Genomic DNA, 21787 nt, shown 5'->3' with positions numbered 1-21787 from the left:
TTACTGCCAAGAGAGCAGGCTTTGGCTGCAAAAAAAGCACCAAAAACGCTGATTCATATGCACACCTGTACTGTATATGTGTACGGTTTACCATTATTATTTAACGTGGGAATTCATTTGTTTCTATATCATAAATACCCTAATTCATCAGACAATATTCCTGACTTGTGTCATCCAGACAGTAGTAACAGACAGGAGTTCGCCCTATCAGATTACAAGCAGTGATTTAGTGACTGTGGTCAGAGCCCATGCTGATCCCTGCTGTATGTGACTGTGAAACCTGATCCTACAGCAGCAATCAGCAGCACTGAGCTGCAGGAACACAGTCAGGGGGTTGCGAGAGATGATCCGGGACTACAGAGCAATATTATTCACTGCTATACACCCTTTGGGCACTTCATAAAGGGGCTGCAGACGCAGGGGGCCCCCTTTGTAGATGGGGGACCCAGGCGTCTGCCTGGTCTGCCTGCCCCAAACGCCGACCCTGGTTCTAAAAGTCCTGCCATGCCCCCACACAGCAGTTTTCCACTGCATATCGGATGTCATCATACTCAAGAGAAGTTGCACAACAAATTAAATTGTCCATTTTTTTGTTACCCTTGTGAAAATGCAAAATTTGATTAACAAAATCAATATTTCTGTGGGAAAAATTTAAATTTTCATTCTTTTCTTCCACATTGCTTTAATTCTTGTGAAAAACCTGAAGAGTTAATAAACATTTGGAATATAGTTTTGAGCACTTTTAGTGGTGCAGTTTTGAAAATTGTGTCTTTTTGGGGTATATTCTCTCATATAGGCCCCTCAAAGTCACTTCAAATGTGATGTGGTCCCTACAAAAATTGATTTTGAATTTTTTTTTAGAAAATTGCTGATCAACCTTTAACCATTCTAACTTCCTAACAAGAAAAATGTTTTGTTTTGTTTTGTTTTTTTGTTTTTTTTTAAATGATACAGATGTAAATTAGACATGTGGTAAATATTATTTAACTATTTTGTCTGATATAACTATCTGGTTTAAAGGCATATCAATTGAAATTTAGAAAATTGCTAAATTTTAAAAATTTTCACCAAAATTTCACAAACACAAAAAATATTAATCTAAATTGACAACTAACATGAAGTACAATATATCAAGAAAAAAATGATCTCAGAATCACTGGGATATATTGAAGCATTTTAAAGTTATTATAAAGTTTATTCTTTTTTTAATATCCACCATGCAGTTCCTCAAATATGGTCCATTTTAATTGCAGCTAATTTGTATGATCTATACTGTTGGAGTGTAATGATGGGTGAACCCCTGGATGATCGAGTCCGGCGGTTTCGGATGAACTGTTAAAAAAAATTTGGTTCAGGTACCAGAACATCTTGTGTTTGTCATGTTGTCACATGCATGACAGAGCTGCAAACACTGTTTTTGAACGGCAGTAAAATCATTATTGTCGGTCAGAGTGCTGCAACTCCCGCACTATCATGACACATGACAGCTTGAGCCCCTTCATTTGTGACTACAGGAAAAAGTTTACCTATGGTCACAAGCATTGGTTGATGGGACTACTACTTCCATCAGCCTATGCCTGCTGTAACTGATAACAGCGAGAGCAGACAGCAGCTGATGGGAGGATTCATCATCCATCACCTTTGCTATAAATAAATAAAACATTTTTTTAAAAAATGGTGTAGGTTCCCGTGTTTTTGATAACTATCCAGGCAAAACTGACAGCGGCGAGCTTCAACCCTCAGCTGCCAGCAATAGCAAGGCTGATTATCAAGAATAGAGGGGTCCCCACAATGTTTTTTTAAATTATTTAAATAAATAATAAAAACGGCATGGGATCTACCCTATTTTTGACAACCAGTCAAGCTAAAGAAGACAGTTGAGGGCTGGTATTCTCAGCCTAGTAAGGTTACACGGATATTGCCCCCACCTAAAAAAAGCAGCCCGCAGCCTCCACAGAAAATGCGCATCTATTAAATGCGCCAATTTTTGCACTTTGCCCGTCTCTTTCCACTTTTCCTGTGGTGGTGGCAAGTGCGGTTAATATTTTTGAAGTTGATGTCACCTTTGTTTTGTCTGATGCCTCTCCATTACTAATTCTATAGTTATATTGTAAATAAACACACAGTCAGTATAAAGTCCTTTATTGGAAATAAAAACACCGTTTTACTTTTTTATTTTAAAATAACAAACACAGTTATACTCATCTATCGCCCATTACATTGTAGCCATTGTCTCCTGTAAAACCCCCCCAGAAAATAATAAACAACAATACGCACCTAGAGTACATTCCATATATCTTACTACTAATCAGAGCCGCTGGTGTTTCTCGCACTGTCATGCAGATGACTACACGAGAAACACCCTGTGTTCATGGTGCTTAACACAAACAGTAACATGGAATTCCTAGTATGGACCCGAACATTACTATTCGCTCATTTCTATTGGAGTGTTTGTCACATTGTTTTCTGGTGGGGTATCTCTTGCCTGTCCAACATTATTATCTTTTGAGCAATGCCTTCTTGCAAAAGACCATAAAAGTGAGCACTAAACAAAAAGAGCCATAGCTTTGTAACCATATGGCAGGTTAAAAAAGTGGAATAATCAAGGAAATAGTGGAAATAAAATAAGAGCAATAAATTGAACTGGTGACAGGTTTTATTTAAAACTAGCTGTTTCCAGCCAGCTAACGCTCAGCACGCTCAGGAGCCTCGTGTGGTAATGTACGGGGACGTAGCATCGCGTAGTAATGTGTGGGGACGGAGCTTCGTGTGGTAATGTGGGGGGATGGAGTATTGTGTGGTAATGTGTGTGGATGGAGCCTCGTGTGGTAATGTGTGGGGACTGAGCCTCGTGTGGTAATGTGTGGGGACTGAGCCTCGTGTGGTAATGTGGGGGGAAGGAGCCTCATGTGGGGGGGCGGGATTATGTGCTGTAATGTGATGGGGGCAGGATTACATGTGGTAATGTGGTGGGGGGCGGGATTATCTGTGGTAATGTGGAGGGCGGGATTATGTGTGGTGATGTGGTGGGGGGCGGGATTATGTGTGGTAATGGGGTGGGGGGGCAGGATTATGTGTGGTGATGTGGTGGAGGGGTGGGATTATGTGTGGTGATGTGGTGGGGGCAGGATTATGTGTGGTGATGTGGTGGGGGGTGGGATTATGTGTGGTGATGTGGTGGGGGCAGGATTATGTGTGGTAATGGGGTGAGGGGGTGGTATTATCTGTGGTAATGTGGTGGGGGCAGAATTATGTGTGGTGGGGGGCGGGATTATGTGTGGTGATGTGGTGGGGGGCAGGATTATGTGTCGTAATGTGGTGGGGGGCAGGATTATGTGTGGTGATGTGGTGGGGGCTGGATTATGTGTGGTGATGTGGCTGGGGGTGGGATTATGTGTGGTGATGTGGTGGGGGCAGGATTATGTGTGGTGATGTGGTGGGGGGTGGGATTATGTGTGGTGATGTGGTGGGGGGGCAGGATTATGTGTGTTAATGGGGTGAGGGGGCAAGATTATGTGTGGTGATGTGTTGGGGGCGGGATTATGTGTGGTGATGTGTTGGGGGTGGGATTATGTGTGGTGATGTGGTGGGGGGCGGGATTATGTGTGGTGATGTGGTGGGGGGCAGGTTTATGTGTGGTAATGGGGTGAGGGGGCAAGATTATGTGTGGTGATGTGTTGGGGGCGGGATTATGTGTGGTGATGTGTTGGGGCGGGATTATGTGTGGTGATGTGGTGGGGGGCAGGATAATGCGTGGTGATGTGGTGGGGGGTGGGATTATGTGTGGTGGGGGCAGGATTATGTGTGGTGATGTGGTGGGGGGGCGGGATTATGTGTGGTAATGTGGTGGGGGGGCGGGATTATGTGTGGTAATGTGGTGGGGGGCGGGATTATGTGTAGTAGTGATGTGGTGGGGGGCGGGATTATGTGTAGTGATGTGGAGGGGGCGGTATTATGTGTGGTAATGGGGTTGGGGGGTGGGATTATGTGTGGTGATGTGTTGGGGGGGTGGGATTGTGTGGTGATGTGGTGAGGGCAGGATTATGTGTGGGTATGTGGTGGGAGGGCGGAATTATGTGTGATAATGTGGAGGGGTGGGATTATGTGTTGTGATTTGGTGGGTGGGCAGAATTATGTGTGGTAATGTGGTGGGGGGCGGGATTATCTGGGGTAATGTGGCGGGGGGCAGGATTATGTGTGGTAATGTGGTGGGGGGCCGGGATTATGTGTGGTAATGTGGTGGGGGGCCAGGATTATGTGTAGTGATGTGGTGGGGGGCGGGTTTATGTGTGGTGATGTGGTAGGGGGCGGGATTACGTGTGGTAATGGGGTTGGGGGGTGGGATTATGTGTGGTGATATGGTGGGGGGTGGGATTATGTGTGGTGATGTGGTGGGGGTGCATAATTATGTGTGGTAATGTGGTGGGGGGTGGGATTATGTGTGGTGTTGTGTTGAGGGGGCGGGATTATGTGTGGTAATGTGGTGGGGCGAGATTATGTGTGGTAATGTGGTGGGGGGTGGGATTAAGTGTGGTAATGTGGTGGGGGCGGGATTATCTGTGGTAATGTGGTGGGGGTGGGATTATGTGTGGTGGGGGGCGGGATTATGTGTGGTGATGTGGTGGGGGGCTGGATTATGTGTGGTGATGTGGTGGGGGGCAGGATTATGTGTGGTGATGTGGTGGGGGGCAGGACTATGTGTGGTAATGGGGTGAGGGGGCAAGATTATGTGTGGTGATGTGTTGGGGGCGGGATTATGTGTGGTGATGTGGTGGGGGCGGGATTATGTGTGGTGATGTGGTGGGGGCGGGATTGTGTGTGGTAATGTGGTGGGGGGGCGGGATTTTATGTAGTAATGTGATGGGGCGGGATTGTGTGGTAATGGGGTGGGGGGCAGGATTATGTGTGGTGATGTGTTGGGGGGCGGGATTATGTGTAGTGATGTGATGAGGGGGCGGGATTGTGTATGGTGATGTAGTGGGGGATGGGATTGTGTGTGGTAATGTGGTGGGGGCGGGATTGTGTGTGGTAATGTGGTGAGGGGTGGGATTATGTGTGGTAATGAGGTGGGGGCGGGATTATGTGTGGTGATGTGTTGGGGGCGGGATTATCTGCGGTAATGTGGTGGGGGCGGGATTATGTGTGGTGATGTGTTGGGGGGGCAGGATTATGTGTGGTGATGTGGTGGGGGGGTGGAATTATGTGTGATGATGTGTTGGGGGGCGAGAGTATGTGTGGTGATGTGGTGGGGGCGGGATTATGTGTGGTGATGTGGTGGGGGGCGGGATTATGCATGGTGATGTGGTGGGGCGGGATTGTGTGTGGTAATGTTTTGGGGGCGGGATTGTGTATGGTAATATGGTGGGGGCGGGATTGTGTATGGTAATGTGGTGGGGGCGGGATTGTGTGTGGTAATGTGATGGGGCGGAATTGTGTGGTTATGGGGTGGGGGCGGGATTATGTGTGGTGATGTGTTGGGGGGCGGGATTATGTGTGATGATGTGGTGAGGGGGCAGGATTGTGTGTGGTAATGTGTTGGGGGCGGGATTGTGTGTGGTAATGTGGTGGGGGGCGGGATTGTGCATGGTAATATGGTGGGGGGCGGAGCTACTGTGCAGGGGGTGGGATTAGCGAGTAATCACGATGCCTCTTATAGATGTAGATATTTAGGCTGTGTGTCAATGATCAGGAGTAAAAAAAAAAAAAAAAAGAAAACACCTATATGTATCCTATACAAACACCATGAAGGGAATGAATAGCTATGCAACACCAAAAAGTCATCCTTCACACAATATCAAGTAAAAACCATAAATACTTTATTAACAATACATATAAAAACAGTGATGAATAAAATCCACAATACAGGAACAAGAAGGTGGGCTATCCAGGAGAACCACTCTCAAATATAGTAAAAACTAAATGCTAATACATAACATATGTGCCAAGTGACCATATACATATATGCAAAGAGAGATCTAAGTAGAAAATTATAAGGTAAATACAATATAAAGTAAATACAAAGTGTATATAGTGTTACCTATAGAGCGCTCCTGGAGACCCACCACACCCGACGCGCGTTTCGCAGTGAAATGCTTCGTCCAATGATTTATGGTTTTTACTTGATATTGTGTGAAGGATGACTTTTTGGTGTTGCAATGATCAGGAGTAGCAGCATTTTGGATGCAGCACATTTGTCCAAAAAACTGGGTTCTACATTAGAAGTACAGTGGATGGTATTTAAAGAAACTCCATGCCCACTGTACTTCTATTTATCACTGCAAATACTGACCCGTGGTTTGGGTTTAGCCGCAGAATGTTAATTTATTCAGGGAAGATGCTAGTGTCCGCAGTGTAGTTTCACCCATAGCCATTCATTAGATAGGTTAAATCCACGTAATTGGATTTAACTGTATGATTAGAACGCAGCTGCTTCCAAAACATTGCTATTCCTGATCGTGGGCACAAAGCCTTATACATGTTAAATTAAAGTTGGATGAACCTTCCAATATTGGGGCATTGGTTGACTGACTAATTTGTATTGGGGCCTGCAGACTCTGTGGTGGTAGATGATGTGAGAAGAATCAGCTCTTTAGATTTACAATTACCGAGCCTTTTGTTCTCCGTGAAGATAAGTTGCTGCCAAATAAGTCTGGCAGAGGCTCTATCACAGAGAACATAAGAGCATTTAGACAAGATGAGTTGCATCTGCGTACAGGGATGGACTAGGACTGAAATTCAGCCTTGGTGTTTGAGAGCAAATAGACACACTTAGTGTTTGGCGAATGTGAAATGTCTATACGTGCCTATACGGGGAAGATTGTGGCATGAAATCAGTGTAATATACTGTAATGTGCTGGTTAGGTGTGCAAATAAAAGGGATGCAAGCAATCTATTATATTGCTCCCATAGCTTTCATTTCCATACTAAATTTACTGACAACTAGAGAAGGCAAATGAAAGATATTCTAAAGGGGAAAGATGTTGTAAGGAAGTAAACAAAGCAAAATAAAAAGGGAAGTCATTGTTTATAGGGTGATGAACAGGAAGTTCTTATATTGAATGGGGAAGGTGGTCTGCACAGTTCTGGGGGGCTAAAGTGGGCAGCTGCTCCCAGAGCCTTGTACACTTGGTGTACTGTTCAGTGGTTGGTGGTCAGATGTTCTGCCTTCAGGTAGCCAGGTCGTGACAAAGTATTTATTTTAAATATTTATCGAGTTTATCCAAAGGGACATGACTGGCCACTGATGTTTACTGACAGTTGGAGATCAAAAGGACATTCTTTTGACCTCTATTGACTGATACACCCATATGTACAGTGTTCTTTGGGAGGTTTTCAAGTGTACATGCTAAGCTTGGGACAAAAATGCTATATGGATACAGCCTATTACCATCATTATCAGTAAGGATTGCAAACTATGTGCTGCCACGGTTATCAGATATCTGACTTCAACAATTATATTGGACAGGATATAGATGCATAAAAGGGCTTTCTACCCCAGAGCAATCTTTTGGCAGCTTACTGAATAACTAATAGTGTAGTAACCAAACCAGGGAACATATTAAACACAAAAGGGGAAAAATCAAAACACTAAATAGTGTATGAGAGCCCCAAACCAAAAGAACCAACTCCATGCAAGAGCATTAGAACAAGGAGTACAACAGGAGTCTGTAGGTATTATAAAAAGTAATATTTTATTATATGATGATTAAAAGTTAGTAAAGTGCATACAGTATACAAAAAATGAAATAAATACAAAAGTGCATAAGGACGGAAACTGTGGGAATTGTTGTGAATTCCGTTCTTGAACTCCCTCCTGTGGTCATGAATGATACTTCGGCGAGTTCTGTCCATGGACTCCCTCTGGTGGCTGTGAGTGGAACTGCTGGTTCTGAGGTTGCTTCCTCAGCTGCCCTCGTTTGCGGCTGGGTTGGCTTCTCTATTTAACTCCACTCAGATCGTTACTCCATGCCAGCTGTCAATGTATTAGCACTGGTTCAGATCTCTCTCTCGGATCTTTCTGATGACCTATCTACTCCAGCAGAAGCTAAGTCCCTGCTAGTTCATTTGTTGTTCATTGTGTACTGAATATATTTCTTAGTACTTGCTAAGTTCTAGTCCAGCTTGCTAACATGATATTGCCTTGCTAGCTGGAAGCTCTGGGTTGCAGAGTGGCACCTCCGCACCGTGAGTCGGTGCGGGGGTCTTTTTGCACACTCTGCGTGGCTTTTTGTAGTTTTTTGTGCTGACCGCATAGATCCCTTTCCTATCCTCAGTCTATCTAATAAGTCTGGCCTCCTTTGCTGAAACCTGTTTCATCCCTGTGTTTGTGACTTTCCTCTTAACTCACATTTAATATATGCGGGGGGATGCCTTTACCTTTGGGGAATTTTCTCTGAGGCAAGGTAAGGCTTATTTTCCTATCTTTAGGGGTAGTTAGCTCTTAGGCTGTGAAGAGGCGTCTAGGGAGAGTTAGGTACGCTCCACAGCTATTTCTAGTGTGTGTGTTATAGGATTAGGATTTGCGGTCAGCAGAGTTCCCACTTCCCAGAGCTCGTCCTGTCTTCTAGTTTAACCATCAGGTCATTCCAGGTGCACCTAACCACCAGGTCCATAACAGTACAGCTGGCCACAAAGTGTTAATGCATCTCAATAGAGGGATAAGAGAAGTTCTGAGACCATTTTTTTTCTCTGCAGTGTGTTTTGTCTTTCTTTTCCCCTTAACCTCTGGGTGGTTCAGGACTCAGGTGTAGATATGGACATTCAAGGTCTGTCCTCTTGTGTTGATCACCTCACTGCGAGGGTACAAAGCATTGAAGATTATGTAGTTCAGAATCCTATGTTAGAGCCTAGAATTCCAATTCCTGATTTGTTTTTTGGAGATAGATCTACATTTCTGAATTTCAAAAATAATTGTAAACTGTTTCTTGCTTTGAAACCCCGCTCCTCTGGTGACCCCATTCAGCAAGTAAAAATCATTATTTCTTTGTTACGTGGCAACCCACAAGACTGGGCATTCTCCCTTGCGCCAGGAGATCCTGCATTGCTTGATGTAGATGCGTTTTTTCTGGCGCTTGGATTGCTTTATGACGAACCTAACTCTGTGGATCAGGCAGAGAAAATCTTGCTGGCTTTGTGTCAAGGTCAGGATGAAGCGGAGGTATATTGCCAGAAGTTTAGAAAGTGGTCTGTGCTTACTCAATGGAATGAGTGTGCCCTTGCAGCAATTTTCAGAAAAGGTCTTTCTGAAGCCCTTAAGGATGTTATGGTGGGGTTTCCCACGCCTGCTGGTCTGAATGAATCAATGTCCTTGGCCATTCAGATCGATCGGCGCTTGTGTGAACGCAAGGTTGTGTGTCATGATCTCTGCAGGCAGAGATCATAGCAAGCCTATAGAGGGACAAGCTCTCGGAAGATGGAACTATACTGACCATGAACTAAGCCTGCCGCGCAACTAGAAATAGCCAGGTAGCATTTCCTATTAATCGCTAGATGCCCAGCTCTGGCCTAAGACCTAAATAGCTAGCAGAGGGAAATATAAGACCTGGCTCACCTCTAGAGAAATATTCCAAAGAAGACAGTAGCCCCCCACATATAATGACGGTGAGTTCAGATGAAACAACAAACGCAGCAGGAAAATAGTCTTAGCAAATTTGAGGTACGCTTACTAGATAGCAGAAGACAGATAGTATACTTTCATGGTCAGCAGAAAAATACTAACAAAACACCATCCAGAGATTACCTTAAACTCTGGCATTAACTCATAACGCCAGAGTAGCAATCCCTGATCGACGAGAGCTTTCCAGACACAGTAACAAAACTTCAGCTGCGAACTGGAACAAATAGGCAAAACAAAACATGGACAAAAGTCCAACTTATCAGTAGTTGTCTAGAAGCAGGAACAAGCACTGAGAGGCATCAGATAACATTGTTGACCGGCAAGAAACCACCAGAGAAATGAGCTTAAATAGCGACACCCACTACTGATGGAATCAGGTGAAACAGGAAAGAGGATGACAAGTCCAATTCCACAAGCGGCCACCGGGGGAGCCCAGAATCCAAATTCACAACAGTACCCCCCCCTCAAGGAGGGGGCACCGAACCCTCACCAGATCCACCAGGGCGACCAGGATGAGCCCTATGGAAGGCACGAACAAGATCAGAAGCATGAACATCAGATGCATTGACCCAAGAATTATCCTCCTGGCCGTAACCCTTCCAGTTGACCAGATACTGGAGTTTCCGTCTGGAAACACGAGAGTCCAAAATTTTCTCCACAACGTACTCCAACTCACCCTCAACCAACACCGGAGCAGGAGGCTCAACAGAAGGTACAACAGGTACCTCATACCTGCGCAATAACGACCGATGAAAAACGTTATGAATGGAAAAGGACGCAGGGAGGTCCAAACGGAAAGAAACAGGATTAAGAATCTCCAATATTCTATAAGGGCCGATGAACCGAGGTTTAAACTTAGGAGAAGAGACCCTCATAGGGACAAAACGAGAAGACAGCCACACTAAATCTCCAACACAAAGCCGAGAACCAACACGACGATGACGGTTGGCAAAACGCTGAGTCTTCTCCTGTGACAACTTCAAATTGTCCATAACCTGCCCCCAGATGTGATGCAATCTCTCCACCACCGCATCCACTCCAGGACAATCCGAGGATTCCACCTGACCGGAGGAAAATCGAGGGTGAAACCCCGAATTACAGAAAAACGGGGACACCAAGGTGGAAGAACTGGCCCGATTATTGAGGGCGAACTCTGCCAATGGCAAAAAAGCAACCCAATCATCCTGGTCAGCAGAGACAAAACACCTCAGATATGTCTCAAGGGTCTGATTAGTCCGCTCGGTCTGGCCATTAGTCTGAGGGTGAAAAGCAGATGAAAAAGACAAATCTATGCCCATCCTAGCACAGAATGCCCGCCAAAATCTAGACACAAATTGGGTACCTCTGTCAGAAACAATATTCTCAGGAATACCGTGCAATCGGACAACATTCTGAAAAAACAGAGGAACCAACTCAGAAGAAGAAGGCAACTTGGGCAGAGGAACCAAATGGACCATTTTAGAGAAACGGTCACAGACCACCCAGATGACAGACATCTTCTGGGAAACAGGCAGATCTGAAATAAAATCCATCGAGATGTGTGTCCAAGGCCTCTTAGGAATAGGCAAGGGCAACAGCAGTCCGCTAGCCCGAGAACTACAAGACTTGGCCCGAGCACAAACGTCACATGACTGCACAAAGACTCGCACATCTCGTGACAGAGAAGGCCATCAGAAGGATCTTGCCACCAAATCCCTGGTACCAAAAATTCCGGGATGACCTGCCAATGCAGAAGAATGTACCTCAGAGATGACTCTGCTGGTCCAATCATCCGGAACAAACAGTCTATCAGGCGGACAACGATCCGGTCTATCCGCCTGAAACTCTTGCAAGGACCGCCGCAGATCAGGAGAAACGGCCGACAAAATTACTCCCTCCCTAAGGATACCTGTGGGTTCAGAATTACCAGGAGAGTCCGGGTCAAAACTCCTAGAAAGGGCATCTGCCTTAACATTCTTAGAACCCGGTAGGTATGACACCACAAAATTAAAGCGAGAAAAAAATAAAGACCAGCGCGCCTGTCTAGGATTCAGGCATCTGGCAGTCTCAAGATAAATCAAATTTTTGTGGTCAGTCAATACCACCACCTGATGCCTAGCCCCCTCGAGCCAATGGCGCCACTCCTCAAACGCCCACTTCATGGCCAAAAGCTCCCGATTCCCAACATCATAATTCCGCTCTGCGGGCGAAAATTTGCGAGAAAAGAAGGCACAAGGCCTAATGACGGAGCAGTCGGAACCTTTCTGCGACAACACTGCCCCAGCTCCGATCTCCGAAGCGTCAACCTCAACCTGAAAAGGCAGATTCACATCAGGCTGACGCAACACAGGGGCAGAGGCAAAACGGCGCTTAAGCTCCTGAAAGGCCTCTACAGCATGAGGGGACCAATTAGCAACATCAGCGCCTTGTCTGGTCAAATCAGTCAGTGGTTTAACGACATCCGAAAAACCAGCAATAAATCGGCGGTAAAAGTTGGCAAAGCCCAAAAATCTCTGAAGACCCTTAAGAGAGGAGGGCTGAGTCCAGTCACAAATAGCTTGCACCTTGACGGGATCCATCTCAATGGAAGAGGGAGAAAAAATATACCCCAAAAAGGAAATTTTCTGGACCCCAAAAACGCACTTAGACCCCTTCACACATAAAGAATTAGACCGCAGAACCTGAAAAACTCTCCTGACCTGCTGGACATGAGAGTCCCAGTCATCAGAAAAAATCAGAATATCATCCAGATATATTATCATAAATCTATCCAGAAAATCGCGGAAAATATCATGCATAAAAGACTGGAAAACTGAAGGGGCATTAGAAAGACCAAAAGGCATGACCAAATACTCAAAGTGGCCCTCGGGCGTATTAAATGCGGTCTTCCACTCATCCCCCTGCCTGATCCGCACCAAATTATACGCCCCACGAAGATCAATTTTAGAGAACCACTTAGCACCCTCTATACGAGCAAACAAATCAGTAAGCAATGGCAATGGGTATTGATACTTAACAGTGATCTTATTCAGAAGCCGATAATCAATACATGGTCTCAAAGAGCCGTCTTTTTTTGAGACAAAGAAAAACCCAGCTCCCAAGGGAGAAGAAGATGGACGAATATGTCCCTTTTCCAAAGACTCCTTTATATATTCCCGCATAGCAGCATGTTCCGGCACAGACAAATTAAACAAACGACCCTTTGGATATTTACAACCCGGTATCAAATCTATGGCACAATCGCACTCACGGTGCGGAGGTAACGACCCAAGCTTGGGTTCGTCAAAGACGTCTTGATAATCAGAGAGGAACTCAGGGACTTCAGAGGGAATGGATGACGAAATAGAAACCAAAGGTACGTCCCCATGAATACCCTTACATCCCCAGCTCAACACAGACATAGCTCTCCAGTCCAAGACTGGGTTGTGAGACTGCAACCATGGCAATCCCAGTACCAAATCGTCATGTAAATTATACAGCACCAGGAAACGAATAATCTCCTGGTGATCCGGATTGATATGCATGGTTACTTGTGTCCAGTATTGTGGTTTATTATTAGCCAATGGGGTGGAGTCAATCCCCTTCAGAGGAATAAGAGTCTCCAAAGGCTCTAAATCAAAACCACAACGATTGGCAAAGGACCAATCCATAAGACTCAGAGCGGCGCCAGAGTCAACATAGGCGTCCGTGGCAATGGATGACAAAGAGCAAATCAGGGTTACAGACAAAATAAACTTAGACTGAATGGTGCCAATGGAAACAGACTTATCAAGCTTCTTTGTACGCCTAGAGCATGCCGATATAACATGAGTAGAATCCCCACAATAGAAACACAATCCATTCTTCCGTCTAAAATTCTGTCGCTCGCTCCTGGACAGAATTCTATCACACTGCATACTTTCTGGCGTCTTTTCCATAGACACCGCCAGATGGTGCATCGGTTTGCGCTCCCGCAGACGCCTATCAATCTGAATAGCCATTGTCATGGACTCATTCAGACCTGCAGGCAAAGGGAACCCCACCATAACATCCTTAACGGCATCAGAGAGACCTTCTCTGAAAGTTGCCGCCAAGGCGCACTCATTCCACTGAGTAAGCACAGACCATTTACGGAATTTTTGGCAGAAAACTTCAGCTTCGTCTTGCCCCTGAGATAGTGCCATCAAAGTTTTTTCTGCCTGAAGTTCCAAATGAGGTTCCTCATAAAGCAAGCCCAAGGCCAGAAAAAACGCATCCACATCGCGTAACGCAGGATCCCCTGCTGGCAATGAGAAGGCCCAATCTTGAGGGTCACCCCTGAGCAAGGAAATCACAATCCTAACCTGCTGAGCAGGGTCTCCAGCTGAACGAGACTTCAGGGACAAATAAAGCTTACAATTATTTCGGAAATTCTGGAAGCTAGCTCTATTCCCTGTGAAGAACTCCGGCAAAGGAATTCTCGGCTCAGATACCGGAGCATGTACTACAAAATCTTGTAAATTTTGTACTTTCGTGATGAGATTATTCAAACCCGCAGTTACACTCTGGAGATCCATTATTGTCAGGTGCACACAGAGCATACAGAGATTAGGAGGAGAGAGAGAAAAAAGACTGCAGCAAGGCAGACTGGAGGAAAAAAAAAAAAAAAATTCCAGCAGACTTCTTATAACTCTCCTTTCTCAACCTGGGTCTTTAACACTTTATTGGCCGGTCAAACTGTCATGATCTCTGCAGGCAGAGATCATAGCAAGCCTATAGAGGGACAAGCTCTCGGAAGATGGAACTATACTGACCATGAACTAAGCCTGCCGCGCAACTAGAAATAGCCAGGTAGCATTTCCTATTAATCGCTAGATGCCCAGCTCTGGCCTAAGACCTAAATAGCTAGCAGAGGGAAATATAAGACCTGGCTCACCTCTAGAGAAATATTCCAAAGAAGACAGTAGCCCCCCACATATAATGACGGTGAGTTCAGATGAAACAACAAACGCAGCAGGAAAATAGTCTTAGCAAATTTGAGGTACGCTTACTAGATAGCAGAAGACAGATAGTATACTTTCATGGTCAGCAGAAAAATACTAACAAAACACCATCCAGAGATTACCTTAAACTCTGGCATTAACTCATAACGCCAGAGTAGCAATCCCTGATCGACGAGAGCTTTCCAGACACAGTAACAAAACTTCAGCTGCGAACTGGAACAAATAGGCAAAACAAAACATGGACAAAAGTCCAACTTATCAGTAGTTGTCTAGAAGCAGGAACAAGCACTGAGAGGCATCAGATAACATTGTTGACCGGCAAGAAACCACCAGAGAAATGAGCTTAAATAGCGACACCCACTACTGATGGAATCAGGTGAAACAGGAAAGAGGATGACAAGTCCAATTCCACAAGCGGCCACCGGGGGAGCCCAGAATCCAAATTCACAACAGTTGTGCGCCATTTGGCGGTGTCCTCTGAGCAGAGGTCTGAGCGTATGCAATGTGATAGGGCTTTGACCAGAGCTGAACGGCAAGAACACAGACGTCAGAATGGGCTGTGTTTTTACTGTGGTGACCCCACTCATGCTATCTCTGATTGTCCTAAGCGCACTAAGCGGTTCGCTAGGTCCGTCACCATTGGTACTGTACAGCCTAAATTTCTTTTGTCCGTTACTCTGATTTGCTCTTTGTCGTCCTACTCTGTTATGGCATTTGTGGACTCAGGCGCTGCCCTGAATTTGATGGACTTAGAGTTTGCCAGGCGCTGTGGTTTTTTCTTGGAGCCCTTGCAGTATCCTATTCCATTAAGGGGAATTGATGCTACGCCTTTGGCCAAGAATAAGCCTCAGTACTGGACTCAGTTGACCATGTGCATGGCTCCTGCACATCAGGAAGATGTTCGCTTTTTGGTGTTGCATAATTTGCATGATGTGGTCGTGTTGGGTTTGCCATGGCTACAGGTCCATAATCCAGTATTGGATTGGAAATCAATGTCTGTGTCCAGTTGGGGTTGTCAAGGGGTACATGGTGACGTTCCGTTGTTGTCAATTTCTCCTTCTACTCCTTCTGAAGTCCCTGAGTTTTTGTCGGATTACCGAGATGTATTCGATGAGCCTAAATCCAGTGCCCTACCTCCTCATAGGGATTGTGATTGTGCTATTAATTTGATTCCTGGTAGTAAATTTCCTAAGGGACGACTTTTCAATGTATCTGTGCCGGAACACGCCGCTATGCGGAGTTATATAAAGGAGTCCTTGGAGAAAGGGCATATTCGCCCGTCGTCGTCACCGTTGGGAGCAGGGTTCTTTTTTGTGGCCAAGAAGGATTGTTCTCTGAGACCTTGTATAGATTACCGCCTTCTCAATAAAATCACAGTCAAATTTCAGTACCCTTTGCCTCTACTGTCTGATTTGTTTGCTCGGATTAAGGGGGCTAGTTGGTTCACCAAGATAGATCTTCGAGGGGCGTATAATCTGGTGCGTATTAAACAGGGTGATGAATGGAAGACAGCATTTAATACGCCCGAGCGCCATTTTGAGTACCTGGTGATGCCATTCGGGCTTTCTAATGCTCCATCTGTGTTTCAGTCCCTTATGCATGACATCTTCCGAAAGTATTTGGATAGATTCATTATTGTATATTTGGATGACATTTTGGTCTTTTCGGATGATTGGGAGTCTCATGTGAAGCAGGTCAGAATGGAGTTCCAGGTTCTTCGTACTAATTTTTTGTTTGTGAAGGGGTCTAAATGTCTCTTCGGAGTTCAGAAGGTTTCCTTTTTGGGTTTCATTTTTTCCCCTTCTACTATCGAGATGGATCCTGTTAAAGTTCAGGCCATTTATGATTGGACTCAGCCTACATCTGTGAAGAGCCTTCAGAAATTCTTGGGTTTTGCAAATTTTTACTGTCGCTTCATCGCTAATTTTTCTAGTGTTGTTAAACCGTTGACTGATTTGAACAAGAAAGGTGCTGATGTGGTGAATTGGTCCTCTGCGGCCGTTGAGGCTTTTCGGGAGTTGAAACGCCGTTTCTCTTCGGCCCCCATGTTGTGTCAGCCAGATGTTTCGCTCCCTTTTCAGGTCGAGGTTGATGCTTCTGAGATTGGAGCAGGGGCTGTTTTGTCTCAAAGATCTTCTGATGGCTCTGTGATGAAGCCTTGTGCTTTATTTTCTAGAAAGTTTTTGCCTGCTGAGCGTAATTATGATGTTGGCAATCGGGAGTTGTTGGCTATGAAGTGGGCGTTCGAGGAGTGGCGACATTGGCTTGAGGGAGCCAAGCATCGCGTAGTGGTCTTAACGGATCACAAAAATCTGACTTATCTCGAGTCTGCTAAGCGGTTGAATCCTAGACAGGCTCGATGGTCGCTGTTTTTCTCCCGTTTCAATTTTGTGGTTTCATACCTTCCGGGTTCTAAGAATGTGAAGGCCGATGCCCTTTCAAGGAGTTTTGTGCCTGATTCCCCGGGAGTTCCTGAGCCGGCTGGTATTCTCCAAGAGGGGGTAATTCTGTCTGCCATCTCACCTGATTTGCGGCGGGTGCTGCAGGAGTTTCAGGCTGATAGACCTGACCGTTGTCCAGCGGAAAAACTGTTTGTCCCTGATAGATGGACTAGTAGAGTTATCTCTGAGGTTCATTGTTCGGTGTGGGCTGGTCATCCTGGGATTTTTGGTACCAGAGATTTGGTGGCTAGGTCCTTTTGGTGGCCTTCCTTGTCACGGGATGTGCGTTCTTTTGTGCAGTCTTGTGGGACTTGTGCTCGGGCCAAGCCCTGCTGTTCTCGTGCCAGTGGGTTACTTTTGCCCTTGCCAGTCCCGAAAAGGCCTTGGACGCATGTTTCCATGGATTTTATTTCAGATCTCCCTGTCTCTCAAAGGATGTCGGTCATCTGGGTGGTTTGTGATCGCTTCTCTAAGATGGTCCATTTGGTACCCTTGCCTAAATTACCTTCCTCCTCTGATTTGGTTCCACTATTTTTCCAGCATTTGGTTCGTTTGCATGGCATTCCGGAGAACATCGTGTCGGACAGAGGTTCCCAGTTTGTTTCAAGGTTTTGGCGGTCCTTTTGTGCTAAGATGGGCATTGATTTGTCTTTCTCTTCGGCTTTCCATCCTCAGACAAATGGCCAAACCGAACGAACTAATCAGACTTTGGAGACCTATCTGAGATGCTTTGTTTCTGCTGATCAGGATGATTGGGTGACCTTCTTGCCAATGGCTGAGTTCGACCTTAATAATCGGGCCAGTTCGGCTACCTTGGTTTCGCCTTTTTTTTGTAACTCTGGTTTTCATCCTCGTTTTTCTTTAGGGCAGGTTGAGCCTTCAGACTGTCCTGGTGTGGATTCTGTGGTGGACAGGTTGCAGCAAATTTGGACTCATGTAGTGGACAATTTGACATTGTCCCAGGAGAAGGCTCAACGTTTCGCCAACTGCCGTCGCTGTGTTGGTCCCCGACTTCGTGTTGGGGATTTGGTTTGGTTGTCGTCTCGTCATGTCCCTATGAAGGTTTCTTCTCCTAAGTTTAAGCCTCGTTTCATTGGTCCTTATAAGATTTCTGAAATTCTCAATCCTGTGTCGTTTCGTTTGGCCCTTCCAGCTTCTTTTGCCATCCATAATGTGTTCCATAGGTTGTTGTTGCGGAGATATGTGGCGCCTATGGTTCCCTCCATTGACCCTCCTGCTCCGGTGTTGGTCGAGGGGGAGTTGGAGTATGTGGTGGAGAAGATTTTGGATTCTCGTATTTCGAGACGGAAACTTCAGTACCTGGTCAAATGGAAGGGCTATGGTCAGGAGGATAATTCCTGGGTTTTTGCCTCCGATTTCCATGCGGCCGAGTTGGTTCGTGCCTTTCATTTGGCTCATCCTGATCGGCCTGGGGGCTCTGGTGAGGGTTCGGTGACCCCTCCTCAAGGGGGGGTACTGTTGTGAATTCCGTTCTTGAACTCCCTCCTGTGGTCATGAATGATACTTCGGTGAGTTCTGTCCATGGACTCCCTCTGGTGGCTGTGAGTGGAACTGCTGGTTCTGAGGTTGCTTCCTCAGCTGCCCTCGTTTGTGGCTGGGTTGGCTTCTCTATTTAACTCCACTCAGATCGTTACTCCATGCCAGCTGTCAATGTATTAGCACTGGTTCAGATCTCTCTCTCGGATCTTTCTGATGACCTGTCTACTCCAGCAGAAGCTAAGTCCCTGCTAGTTCATTTGTTGTTCATTGTGTACTGAATATGTTTCTTAGTACTTGCTAAGTTCTAGTCCAGCTTGCTAACATGATATTGCCTTGCTAGCTGGAAGCTCTGGGTTGCAGAGTGGCACCTCCGCACCGTGAGTCAGTGCGGGGGTCTTTTTGCACACTCTGCGTGGCTTTTTGTAGTTTTTTGTGCTGACCGCATAGATCCCTTTCCTATCCTCAGTCTATCTAGTAAGTCTGGCCTCCTTTGCTGAAACCTGTTTCATCCCTGTGTTTGTGACTTTCCTCTTAACTCACAGTTAATATATGTGGGGGGCTGCCTTTACCTTTGGGGAATTTTCTCTGAGGCAAGGTAAGGCTTATTTTCCTATCTTTAGGGGTAGTTAGCTCTTAGGCTGTGAAGAGGCGTCTAGGGAGAGTTAGGTACGCTCCACAGCTATTTCTAGTGTGTGTGTTATAGGATTAGGATTTGCAGTCAGCAGAGTTCCCACTTCCCAGAGCTCGTCCTGTCTTCTAGTTTAACCATCAGGTCATTCCAGGTGCACCTAACCACCAGGTCCATAACAGGGAATCCACCGGTGCGAGCTGCCCATGTGAGGTATATGCCTTAATAGAGTACAGAGCTTCCAGAGAGTCAAATAATAATTAAGCTTATGGGTAAAGCATGTCCCACAGCATTAGGTAGACAGAGGATAGCAGCGCTTACCAAAATAGGACGGCAGGTACCGGATGGGATCCAATGTATAAAACCCCCGATGTGCGTTTTGCCTGTTCCGGTGGTCTTGCTTTCTCAAGGGGAAGTGCTCATTTGGTGTGACAGGGACCTTGAAATAGGATTGGCTGGTGTGCACGTGACTAGTCACATGTCTACACCCAGCCAATGTCAGCGGTACTGGTGGTGCTTGAGCGTGTTGATCGCCGAGCGCCGCATCAGAGAGGGCGTCATGCCGCGTCACGAGCGCCCGAGGAAAACAAGTCCTCCAGGCGCACGTGCAGGGCAGTGTAGACGCCGTTCGGGTGGGGAGCAAGGCGAGCACACACGGCGCATGCGCGTGACCGCAACAAAGGTAAATAGACTAACACACTTGAATGGAGAATCCACATTGGGCACAATAACTAAATATGCATATAATATCCCGGCCAAAAAAAGGGGGAGGTGGCATAGTTCCAAGATGACAGATGTATGGGGGAGCCACAACAAATTATAATACATTGTATATAGACAAAATCACAGTGTGCTCCAAACAGTGTTGAACCAGTAGACACGTCATCATCAGCCGGGTATATTGCATAGTCCATTCCAGGTGTAACTAGGTACCACGAGTCACAACAACTTGAAAAAAGATGTGATTAGAACTGAAGCAATATATAAAAAGAATAAATTAAAAAAAAGAAGAATATATAAAAATAAAACAAAAGATCGATATAGGACATCCAGAAGGGAGCAAAATTAGGATGGGACTGGAGGACAGGAAAACACACAGGACAACCTCCATAAAAGACAAACCCCATAAACCTAAAGGGTAAAACAGGATTACACAGCATATTGATGGAAAACCACAGCTGGCAAGGGGGTATCACAGGAATGAGGAGAAGCTCAAGGACTCATTTAGCCCTTTGGGTGTCATTGTGTCTAAACGCACAATCCAACCTGCTTCCCGTTGTGCTAGAATTTTTTTATAGTTGCCACCCCTCACCCCCAAATGTATACTCTCGATACCTCTAACCCAATAAGTCCCCACGTCACAATCATGATGTTGTTTAAAGTGGCGGGGGATTGTCTTTAGGTCAGAGGTATCTGTCACTGCCTTGGTGGCACGGATGTCCCTCATGTGCTCGCAAACACGTACCCTCAGTTCTCTGGTTGTTAGTCCAACGTAAATCAGGGAGAATCCACATGTGGCATAATAAATACCATTTGAAGTGCCACACGTGAAATGCTGTCTGATGTTAAACTCCCTAGATCCATCGGATGACCTGAAGACTGAGGTTCGCATAATATTGGCACAAGCCAGGCAGTCACCACACTGGAATGACCCCAACACAGGACCTCAAGTACTGAAAGGATTCGTTATTGGTGGAACATAATGGCTACGAACCAACAGATTACCCAAATTTGGGGATCTTCTTGCTGTCAGTGATGGGAAGTCAACCTAAACCGGGGCTAAGGAGGGCTCTGTCTTCAGCACCGGCCAGTGCCTGGCCAAGATCTCTCTCATATTGGACCACTCATGATTGTATGACTGTTGCCGCGAGCCTCAAAACGCGACCCAAGGTCGGTGCATTGTGAATGGAATTTCTCATCAGTAGAGCAAATCCGCCTCATACTTAGGAACTGTCCGACCGGGATAGCCCTAGTGGTGGTAGGATTATGTGCAGAATCAGCATGTAATAAGGCGTTCACTGCCGTTGACCTCCTGAAGACGTCAGTCTGGACACGACGAGTGTCATCGATCTCCAGCTTGACGTCCAGGAAGTCAATACATTTAGAGTCTGATTGGTATGTTAACTTAATGTTAAAAGGATTCTCATTAAGCTGACTCATGAATTCATCAAGCTGCTGCGCCATCCCTCCCCACAAGAAGAGGACGTCATCTATTTATCTCATCCAGCAGAGCACATGGTCCAAGGCCTGCGCGCCCTCGCCGCCAAAAATGAATCTCTCCCATGATCCTAGGAAGAGATTGGCGTACGAGGGTGCACAGGTCACACCCATGGCTGTGCCACGCCTCTGTAGGTAATACGTGTCTTTAAGACAAAGAAATTGTGGGTCAGGACAAAATGCAGCAGCTCAAGTATAAGCTCGCACAAAGGGCCGCCCAGGTCGGAGGCCCCCAAGAAGAGGCGGACACCAGCCAGACCATGTTCATGGTCAATGCAAGTGTAGAGCGTTTGGACATCAGCAGTGACAAGAAGAACACCCGGATCCACAAGGACGCCGTCAACCCGCATAAGGACGTCCGTTGTGTCCTTAACGTTTGATGGTAGAGTTTCCACCAATTGTTTCAAGTAGAAGTCTATAAACTTACAAATGGGGTCACAAAGTC

The sequence above is a fragment of the Ranitomeya variabilis genome, chromosome 3 (genome assembly GCF_051348905.1).
Source record: "Ranitomeya variabilis isolate aRanVar5 chromosome 3, aRanVar5.hap1, whole genome shotgun sequence".
NCBI lineage: Eukaryota > Metazoa > Chordata > Amphibia > Anura > Dendrobatidae > Ranitomeya > Ranitomeya variabilis.
This window is presented reverse-complemented; position numbering follows the sequence as displayed.